The 11610-nt window shown below is 38.3% G+C and overlaps 1 protein-coding gene across 2 annotated transcripts in view; it reads right to left on the reverse strand.

Annotated features, from left to right (window-relative positions):
- The window catches only part of LOC126375124 (hemicentin-2-like), a 171523-nt gene extending 160542 nt beyond the window's left edge, over positions 1-10981 (reverse strand). For both annotated transcript variants that reach the window (XM_050021970.1, XM_050021971.1), the window contains exon 1: positions 10940-10981. The gene's annotated coding sequence lies outside the window, so the exon portion shown is untranslated. The remainder of the gene's footprint in view (positions 1-10939) is intronic.
- Positions 10982-11610: the final 629 nt, after the last annotated feature.

Raw genomic sequence — 11610 nt, forward strand, 5'->3', positions numbered from 1 at the left:
TGACACGTAAGTACGGTCACGAGCACTAATATGTATACACTTTAGTACCATGTCACATTAACTTTTTTGACAAATTGAACTGTAAGTTTCACTAAATTTCGAATATGTTAGTGCGACAGAGTCCTAAAGTGGGTACATTATATTGCTCATGACTGTACCTACTTAATACTACAGATTATATACTCAACCTGTGTGACTCGATCTCGCTAGGACACTATGGTTGCGCCACTAGCGGGAAATTATTTGGGATTCTTTTTGTTTCTTTTTTCCCGAGAATGGTACATTATTTTCTTATGAATAATTTCGCCAAACTGATTGTTGTTTGTTGGCGTTCGCTCTTATTTTAAATAAGTATAATATGTTATTCGATTCCGCAACAAAATTTGTTGATCAACCAGGTACCTTTCATGAAACTGCATACGTATTGTTGGTAGCGCAACCGTAGTGGGGCATGTTTCTTCTTCTTCCAGTGCCTGTCCATTACTGGACGTTGGCCGTCAGCTTTGAGAACTCTTCTCTGTTAGAACCAAGACGAAACAGCTGTTCTACGGTTGTAACGCCGGTCCATTCGCGGATGTTCCGCAGCCACCGCCACCACCACAGCCAGAATATACCCCAAATACGCTACTTTCCGTTTTTTGACAGTTTACATCAATTTCTGGGACATACCAACGCGTTGGAGAACCTTCATATTGGTGACTTTGTGGGTCCAGCATAATCGCAGCATGCGACGGTAGCACCACATCTCGAAGGCATCGAGACGCCGTCTAATGTCTTCCTTAATTGTCCATGTTTCACAACCGTAAAGCACCACGGGCCATATGTAACAACATAAGATTCGGACACGTAGTTTTATGTTCAGCTGACGACAGCATAGCATCTTTTTCATCTTAGTGATGGAGGCACGGGCAATTTCAATCCGAGTTTTCATGTTTAACCGATCCTTTTGTTTCCGATTCAAGATATATACTGAGTCTTTCTAAATTTCTGGTCAAATAACGGCCGACGAAAAGTGAACACTGTAAATCTAGATGACGCAAGGATATGAAACCATTTGGCCGGCGTCCACTTTCGGCTTGATTCACTGAGCCAGCTAGATTCGGTATCAACCCACTTTGTTCCTGACAAATGCACTTTATTAAGGAAGCGCTAACCTGCGGATATTGCCTGTCACATACGGTGAAAATACGAATGTTATGAATGGAGTTGATTTGGATCTTCGTTTTATGTGCGAGTAAGAAAAAACATCTAATAGTGTTTCTCTCTCCCTCTCACTTTTTTGACGAGTAGGTTTGTCTCAAATTTCATTAAGTACTTGGCCGCTCTTGTTACAATAGCGTCACCGTCTGTCTGACACACTCACTCAATCACCAACATTCACTACTCACTTTGTGATCCCTACTTTGGTTAGAAGATTACAGGCTGATCACCTGATTGTCCGACAGTAAGATGATCCGTGCTTAGGAAGGCACGTTAAGCTGTCGGTCCCGGTTACTACTTACTGATGTAAGTATGCAGTCGTTACATGAACCATGTCAGGGGTCTTTGGCCCTGACGACACCAGGGTTGATGAGGTTGGTAATCCACCTCATAACCCACACGATAAGAAGAAGACCGTCTGTGGCAAATCTTTGGGGCTAAAAAGGCCACTTAAAGCAATTCATCCAAAAAGCAATATTGCAATTTGACATTTGCGCATACAAAAGTAGGTGCGCGATATCAAGAAATGTCAAATAGCAATATTACTTATTAGAAATGTCAAATACAATTGCTTTGATCTGACTTTTTTAACTCCCTTGAGCTAGGTACTTACAATAACGTTCTATACAAAAGATAAATTTTATGTTCCTAAGTAGACAACGGTATGGCAACTTGTCACTGAACACTTACCTAGTCTTTAAACCTTCACCAAAAGCGAAAAAAGTGCTTAAAGTTCCCCTGTAAATATTTCTCGTACTGCCTACTAAACTAATACACATCGCTGTAAATATGAGCCATGAAGGGTTTAGGGCTTTCATTCTGTATAAATTTTATAAAAAAACATGCCTGAGGGTGCTCAACACGAACCTAGGCTCCACGCGTGCGCGTCCTAGCTATGTGGCTATGGTAGTTAGTTCGGTTCAGGTCAAAAGGTGTTAAAAGTTTCGCTTATAATGGCGAAGCTCGTTAACTATTTGAATAGAAAAGTTTAACAAAGTAAAACCGACATAAAGCGAGGTCAGTCGGTAGATGAGGAAGTTTCGGATTTAGCTTAGAGCTTTTTCAGAACACATGCACACGGTGAAGTTAAATTAAATGAATGAGACATGTTTGGTAGCGTCACATAAAATACTATAACAACATAACATAACTACCTCTTGGCGTCTATTTTGTACCCACATTGGAGCATTAATAATACAACAAAGTAATTTGTTATCTTGCTAAAAAAATGCTAAAACATTGGAATTTGAGCATACTTCACCACACTGTCACATTGCAGGTTAGTCCTGGTGTTTGGGCTAGTAGCCAACGTATTCGCTAGAGTATTCAAGTCACCCAAAGGCTTTGTGAAAACAAGGTATAGAAGGAGAAATTCAGAGACTTCCTAATATATTACTATCAGTGAACAGCCAAACCGCTGGGATCAGATACGACGCTTCCTTTCTAGATTGGGAAGCTAAGCACGGATTCTGGGAATTGGGTGGTTCCCAAATCGAAGAAAAACTATGAAATTTTAATTAAGTACCTACTAAATAAAGACAGATCTAAACGTGACCAAAAAACGTTTTCTTTTTTCTATTTAACTTATTTATGAATTTGAAAAAATAAATGTAATAATGAGTGCGACATATTGTCACGTTTTTCTATGACGTCACAGCAACCTGTGACGAAATTCCTACGAAATTTGAATGATAAGGTTGCTTTTCATTCAAATTTCATCGGAATTTCGTGTTTTAACGTTTAGTAAAAAGTAACTGATTTGACTAGTTGGAAACTACACTATTCAAAACACGCACGAATACAGATCACTAACTACCATTCGTTTATACTATGTGCTGGGGATAAACTGCAATGGAGCAAAATTATGTAAATTATTTTTCCTTGCATAGATATTTCTATCGTATTAGATATAAAGACACTGTCTAGGCAAGTGGCTGCTTCAAGATTACATAGAAGCCCACGTAATCGGGCAGGGACTCAAACTCAAAAATATCTTCATTTATCAGCAGGGATAGGTAGTGCCTTTTGCGAGATTTGTCTTAACATGGATATGCCTCCCGAATCTCGAATCTCGAAACAGATTTAAAAAAAAAACATATTTTTATTTTGTGAATTATTTTAATCATTTGTATGTTACGTGTTATTTATATCTGTATATTTTGGGGTGGAAGGCAAGAGGGAAACCACTGCCCTATTTATCCCTAAAAAACTAGTATGGAGAATGCTACACCGACAAGAGCGTGACTCTTAAATTAGTGATGAACTTCAAGAACTTTCAAGCCCAGAATGAACAGGCACTTTCTGGGCGAGTTTGGTCCATCTTAGGCCTCGTCAATGCCTTCGGGCAAGTCTGGGGCCAAGAGCTAACCCATCAAAGGGAAAAAAAATATGATGATGTATGTTACGTATTTGCATTGTTGTTTTGTTTATAATGTTTCGTCACGCTTTTATTTTATTTATTTATGTATTTTAGTTTTAACTGTTTATCTGGATCAACAAATTTTCTTTATTTATGGTATCTTAAAAAAACAGTTTACTTTTATTTAATGCAATAAGGAGACAATATTATAACGTAACGTAATCTCGCAATCTCACAAATCTCGTGGTCATATCCATGTTTACCTTTACTTTCTGGGTTATTGACCCTAATTGGCACTATTTTATCCCGATCACTATTTATCAGGTAACATAGTTGTAATTTTTTACAAAAATACATACACACTCATCAATCCTCCACATTCATCAATCGCTTCATAAACGCATGCCGGTTCAGAGTAGATCGTATTAAACCTTTACATTTTTTTTTATGGAGGAGATATTGAATGATAGCTGTAGGTAGAGCGTCTATTTACAATTTTACTGCCATAAGTGTAGGATTCATAATCATTTTCATATTGAATGTCTTAGACGGCAAGACTACAATAAGTGACGTTAAAAAAGGGTACGCTTCAGGAACTTTGTGGCTGTCTAGTTCATCCCACAGATGTTTCACAGACAGCCTCTTCAGCGCAAGTACACGTGTTTTTTTAACACATTCACTGTTTACAAAATAAATAAAAATCATAGCTGGAAACCAAAACTTTTTAAGGTGAATTTTTATTAAGTACGTATGCATGCTTGTAAATATGGATAAATGTATATTGTTATTATTATTATTACAATAAAAAAACACATTTTTCAAATCCCGGTATTCCGGTATTGTTCTGGGGGCAATAAAGAGAATACCGGGTTTGAAAATTGGTCCGGAATTGCGATCCCCAATTGCCATCCTAGCGCTCGGATCCGAGCGGTAGGCGCCGCTACAATAGCCCTGCCCCACTCGAATACGAGCGGGAAGCGAGGAATGTGTTAACTATTGTAGATTTGCCACATACAGCATGAAATACTTAGCCAGATCAATGGGGAGCGCTGAAGGGTCTCACCGTTGCTGCTACGTTTAGAAACAGCTCTTCGTTCGACCGGTGTATCGCACCTCATTCGATTTTCGATATTCAGCCCCATTGATATTCGAATACATTCCTTTCCAGTTACAATAATACATTACTTTCAATAATTGTTTAAGTACTGAAACACTAAATTTTTGCTTACCTATAGACAAGGTAGGTGTAATAGGAAATGGTATGATGAAAGTTACATATATGTTTCAGAAAATTTATAAAGTGGTGTTTACCTGAAGGGCACAGCTAGATGTTATAGACCGGTGAGCATGAGACAAAGAAAACTCCCTTGAATTTGTACAATGTATATTTTTAAATCTACAAATTTCATTAACCATAGGTAGGTCAAAAACCCTATGGAGGGAGACAGGTCGCGCTTTGGTCCGTCAGGTTAATTGTCACTCCGTAACAACCATGGGATATCACTCTGTTTAAAACACTGTCCGTACACCTGTAGGCACCTCACTTACTCGAGGACCTCAGACTATCAGGCCTACCTGAGGCGTTCCGGAATACCGTACAGGTGATGAGTTGAGGCCGGCTCAGGCCAGGGCGTGCTGGATGATGGCGGCGCAGCGGGCCAACTGTTACGCAGCTGGCGGGCTGCACGTCCACCGGTCAACCTCGCAGACCTTCACCGGGCCTTATCCGGTGTGTTGACAAAAGGAGAGGCGCGGCACATCCACATGCGCGCCGCACAAAGGAAAGCTTCGACGTGCAAACAACCAAGGCAAGCTCCGCCGAAAAGAAGCTTGAAATAACTTGCAAACGCAGAAAAAAACAGTAGGAATCTTCATTCACAAAACATTGTTGAAATCATCTGATCCAATCATAAACTTCTTCTTACATTAAACTTGCAAAACGTTAGAAAATTAAAACGTTAAAACTTTAAAGAAAACAAAAACCCCATCTGCAACAAGGAATGGCAATGATTAGCATGTGGTTCAGCTGACAGCGTGGCAATGCAACTCACGAGTGTAAAACAAAGAAAATAACTTACAGGTTCATCCGGGATAGTTGGGCATCGCTCGGATGAAACCTAAACCCACCCACTGGACCTTAGGCGATGGGATTTCAGTGATGTTGCTGAAAACAAGGACCTCGAGGTTATCACAAAGTTGGTGCAAAAATATGCACGAAGAATTGCGAGGACTCACCATCTCGGTTAAGTTGTTTATTTAAATCGAGACATCGGCTCTTGATGTCGCCGATAAATCGTGGCTTTTAATTTGCCCACATTATTGTTACGGCAGTGGAGTCTCCGGCGCTCTCGCGACGTCCCCACTTTCCATAACCTTTTTTTTTTTTTTTTTTTTGGTTTGGTTTTCCCCGAAGGGTAAGGCAAAGGGAACTATGCCCATACAGCCATGTCTGACGTATTTTTTTTCTTGATGATTAATGAAATGATGAAAGGTGATGATGATGAAACCTAAGCCCCCACCCTCGGAGTAGACTCCTACTCCGAACCCCAAACGAATTAACTCAAAAGTCCGCATAAACTTTTGAGTTATGAAGCGGCTTCCTGACACGAAGCGAAAATAGGCAGATACACTTTGTTTATTGAATACTCCAATATAATAACACTCGCGAATGTCTTCCGACTAACTTAATGCGATCATTAACCACAAAACACCACTTCGTATTAATTATTTAGATTATTCAATGAAGAAAGCAACTGTCCCGTTCCCGCCTCCCGCCAAAAAGCCTTTTTTTTTTTTTTTTTTTTCCATAACCTGTCTCTCAGCTCAGCCAGCTGTCAGTCTGACACAAGAACCACGAACAAAGTTGCCAAACTAGAAAAAATCTACCAAACCATAAATTCGCCGAATCAACGACAACAATCGATCGACTTGTTTGATCCCAAAATTTAAACAATATAATTATAATATATCAAAAATAAATGTTGCAGATAATTTTAATATACCAAATTTTGAAGAAAATAAAATAATTAAAAATATTCGGGCCCATCGATAACCCTGCAGCGCCATCTGTGATTTCCTGCGGGTAAAATATAAAAACAACGTTATATCGTCAGAAACCACAAGATGTCGCTACAAGGCTCGTTGGTCCGAAATGCTTCGTTACAATACCCCCCTACCCACGAGAGGTTTCGAACTGGGTGAGAAACACGGCTGCCCTCAGCCATAGAGCCTGGAGCGCACAACCAGTCTAAATTAAAAAAACTGTCTCTAAAGACGAGACGACAAACCAAATCATAAAAAAAAAACGTAACGAAGCACAAACAACATCTACACAGCACAACCCTAAGCACAACAATTACCCCGACCTGTTATTCTTCGCCTTTCGTTAATCACCTTTCACTTCTTTCATATAGTAGCACCCAGTATCCATTTCACTGGATGTTACCCACATTCATACCCCTGTTGAGCTGACAACTCTCTTAGTGTCACTCGATACCCAATTCTAATGACAAAGACAAAAACAAAACAACAGTTGCTAGAGGCTTATTTAAGGAGTCACTACCCGCTCCGTCGAAAAACAAAAAAAATAGTCAACCTAATGAGGTTTCCTATTTAAATGAATTTCTAATAAATGGCTACTATAAAGCCTAAAAAAATGTTGTCACGAGCAACATAAAACTGTATTAAATAGTTGGCTATAACCGCCCATAAAAAAAAGCATAAAAATATGAAACGCTAAGTTGAGCGTTCATAAAAACGCTGCGTTGCAGACGCTAGTGTGTATGGGCCTTATTATGAGCACTCATAAACACACTAAAAACAAAAAAACATTCAACATAAACAAACATAAAACATCTATTGGTAAATGTACCTAGTTATTTTAAAATCAAAAGACTAATTAATAGTCTTTAACTACATAAAAAAAAAATGTGTTTGTTATAAATAGGTTGTTACTAGGTCCTAATGACACAAGTAACCCCAAAAAATTTTTTTCTAAATGTTATTGAATGCTAACCATGAAAAGGAAAAATTCTCCAATGAGTGACCGCAAGCTTTAAGATTCCCATTCTGCTTCGATTGGATGTCCCTATCGACAGACTCCGTGCATACTACACGCTCAAGACGGTGATGAAGATGATTATACAAAGCCCTAGCACGCATAAGGTGATGACGTTCCCTAGACTTCACTGCAGTATCAATCTTTGCCTGCAGCTCCTTCAGCTTTTCGGTGATAATTGGGAATTCGGCCAGTGGCTTCCGCTCATCGTCCAGTATTTCATCCGGAGAGAAACCAGTGATCAACTCCCTAAGCTGCTTCTTCATTTTGAGAACAGTATCAGCTGGTGCTTCAGCACGAATACTCACTCCATAAACCAACTCATCACGGAGCAGTGATTGCAAATAAACAGTTTGGATATCCATGGTTGTGTTTCAGAGTTATAATTTCAAGATTGTATAGTGGTTTGAAGTAAACTGAAGTAAATTTATGTTTCAAAATGTACCCGTCTGCCTCCAAAACTTATTTTCTAAAATATGTTCAAATTTTCCATTTAATATAAACCAAATAAGTGTAATTATCACACAACATCAATTCTCAGTCTATTCCTGTAATTAATTTTCAAAGCAATAAAAGAAACAACAGTGTTTTATATTAATTTTGTTTAAGGTTATGTTTATATTAAGTAAATGTTTATTTTCAAGTTGTAATATGTTATCAATCAATATGTAAAGATGGTAAAGGAAATTTACTACTGAATACTCAATAAAGTTGATGATGAAAGACAGTTCTATAATTATTTCCAAAAAACAAATAAGCAAAATGTTTGCCAAGCAGCGGCACAACTATCAATATTATGATGATGAAACAAAGTTACTTAATATCAATTTCCACTCAATGTCCTGTTGTAAATGTTAAAAAAAAATAACTAGAAAGTAATTTATTATAATTGTTTTTAAATGTGAAATTGTTTTTTTTTATTTAAATATGTTAACATAATTTTATTGTTGGTAAATTATTATAAGTCCAAATTTTAACAAAAAGCTCAATACTCATAAAAAAAAATTTGCTAGTAAGCATCAAATAAATGTTCAAAATATGTTTTTAGCCTGTAATTATACAAAAGGTTAAAAAAAGTAAACACAAATGTAGTACTAAAATGACAATAAGCCCTAGACCAGTTTGGTCATAAAATTGGGTTTAAAACTTATTGTACAAAATAAGTATTTAAGTTAGGTCTCTTTAGGAGGCCTAGAACCTTACTTATACTAAGAAACAGACACAACTTAACCTAAGATGCAAACAAAACACAAACAATTCACACAAAATCCCATCACTTTTTTATTAAAAAATACACTGTTTTCACTAAATTTAATCTTAAAGTTTATGCCAACACCACTTATATACTAAAATGGTTGTACAGAGCGACAATTTCACCAAGAAGGGCGCCACTGAAACGGAGATTTTGTAATTCCAATAGAATAGAATTCAATTAAAGAGAAGTGGGCCGTTAGGTAAAGTATCACTCTGTGACATGACCATGTGCTAGCACTATGTTTAAAAATATCTTTCCGTCCTCCTTGTAGGCACCTCACTTACTCGAGGACCTCAGACTATCAGGCCTACCTGAGGCGTTCCGGAATACCGTACAGGTGATGAGTTGAGGCCGGCTCAGGCCAGGGCGTGCTGGACGATGGCGGCGCAGCGGGCCAACTGTTACGCAGCTGGCGGGCTGCACGTCCACCGGTCAACCTCGCAGACCTTCACCGGGCCTTATCCGGTGTGTTGACAAAAGGAGAGGCGCGGCACATCCACATGCGCGCCGCACAAAGGAAAGCTTCGACGTGCAAACAACCAAGGCAAGCTCCGCCGAAAAGAAGCTTGAAATAACTTGCAAACGCAGAAGAAAACAGTAGGAATCTTCATTCACAAAACATTGTTGAAATCATCTGATCCAATCATAAACTTCTTCTTACATTAAACTTGCAAAACGTTAGAAAATTAAAACGTTAAAACTTTAAAGAAAACAAAAACCCCATCTGCAACAAGGAATGGCAATGATTAGCATGTGGTTCAGCTGACAGCGTGGCAATGCAACTCACGAGTGTAAAACAAAGAAAATAACTTACAGGTTCATCCGGGATAGTTGGGCATCGCTCGGATGAAACCTAAACCCACCCACTGGACCTTAGGCGATGGGATTTCAGTGATGTTGCTGAAAACAAGGACCTCGAGGTTATCACAAAGTTGGTGCAAAAATATGCACGAAGAATTGCGAGGACTCACCATCTCGGTTAAGTTGTTTATTTAAATCGAGACATCGGCTCTTGATGTCGCCGATAAATCGTGGCTTTTAATTTGCCCACATTATTGTTACGGCAGTGGAGTCTCCGGCGCTCTCGCGACGTCCCCACTTTCCATAACCTGTCTCTCAGCTCAGCCAGCTGTCAGTCTGACACAAGAACCACGAACAAAGTTGCCAAACTAGAAAAAATCTACCAAACCATAAATTCGCCGAATCAACGACAACAATCGATCGACTTGTTTGATCCCAAAATTTAAACAATATAATTATAATATATCAAAAATAAATGTTGCAGATAATTTTAATATACCAAATTTTGAAGAAAATAAAATAATTAAAAATATTCGGGCCCATCGATAACCCTGCAGCGCCATCTGTGATTTCCTGCGGGTAAAATATAAAAACAACGTTATATCGTCAGAAACCACAAGATGTCGCTACAAGGCTCGTTGGTCCGAAATGCTTCGTTACAGTACATACCTTCTCAGCTGCTCAATCATACTAATGTTAGGCAGTCATTAGAGAACAATACTACATACATTGATAAAGTCATAAATGATTCATCGCTTTTAGCGTTCACGACGAATTGACAAATAGCTAATATGTAATTTATATCTTTTTTATATATATCTATGAGTATTTGTTTAATCAATTTTCTATACACTTATATTTGTATTTATATATAGACTTTAGATCTTATATCGTGTGGGTTGTGAGGTGGAGCACCAACCTCATCAACCCTGGTGTCGGGGTTACTATTGAGCCGCCAAACACCCCTGACATGCCTCATGTAACGACCACTTATTTACATCAGTAAGTAATAACCGGGACCAACGTCTTAACACGCCTTCCGAAGCACGGATCATCTTACGTTAGCCTGTAATGTCCTAACCAAACTAGGGACCGCAAAGTAATTTTTGTGTTATGGCCCCACCGAGAATCCTGCTCTTTACTAAGAAGAAAATAGGAGAAATATTCCACTCGAAATAAATCGTACATATATTGTATCATTCACGAGGTTGTTTTTAGTATAATGATAAACAAATTCATATATATGATAATAAATGTAAGTACTTACACTTCGTGTGGTTTTTTTTCGTTGAAATTGTCTTGTCTGTTCCTGTAAAGAAGAAACTACGAATTAGCTTTAATTTAAAATGCTAAAGAGATATAATAAGTAAGTAAAAGTATGGCCAGTAACAATTAAATTTACATTTCATTTACAAACTACGATCGATCTATTCTAGCTAGACCGGCGCGCGTGTATGAAACCATTGGTGACAGTATAGGAAACAAGAGGCAAATTGAATTATGGTACGAAGGACTTTCCAGGCTACATTCTTCGAATAATATAGATGGCGTTGTCGATAATAACTTATTTTCTCATTACTCGGATACATAATAATTCAAAAATACAATGTGATGTCAGAAGCATATAAAAAAACAATTGTTGATTGATATCAACTCAGAATCATGGTCTGACTCATCCCCCTTAGTATTCGTTACGATGTTACTAACCCCTGCCTGCTGCTGCTCTTTACCAAACAAAGGACAGTATCACATTCGAATTTCGACAATGTCCCCGTCGGGAATCAAATCCGGACTTACAGATCGTGAGCCCAACGCTTTAACAACTAGACCAAGGAGGCTATTTTATAAAAGCAGCGACAACAAAATAAAGGCAAATAAAGTATTAATTACGGCCACGAATCAGCTCTGGTACCTTTTGCTTTGTTTCGGAAATTCTGA

The sequence above is a fragment of the Pectinophora gossypiella genome, chromosome 18 (assembly GCF_024362695.1).
Source record: "Pectinophora gossypiella chromosome 18, ilPecGoss1.1, whole genome shotgun sequence".
NCBI lineage: Eukaryota > Metazoa > Arthropoda > Insecta > Lepidoptera > Gelechiidae > Pectinophora > Pectinophora gossypiella.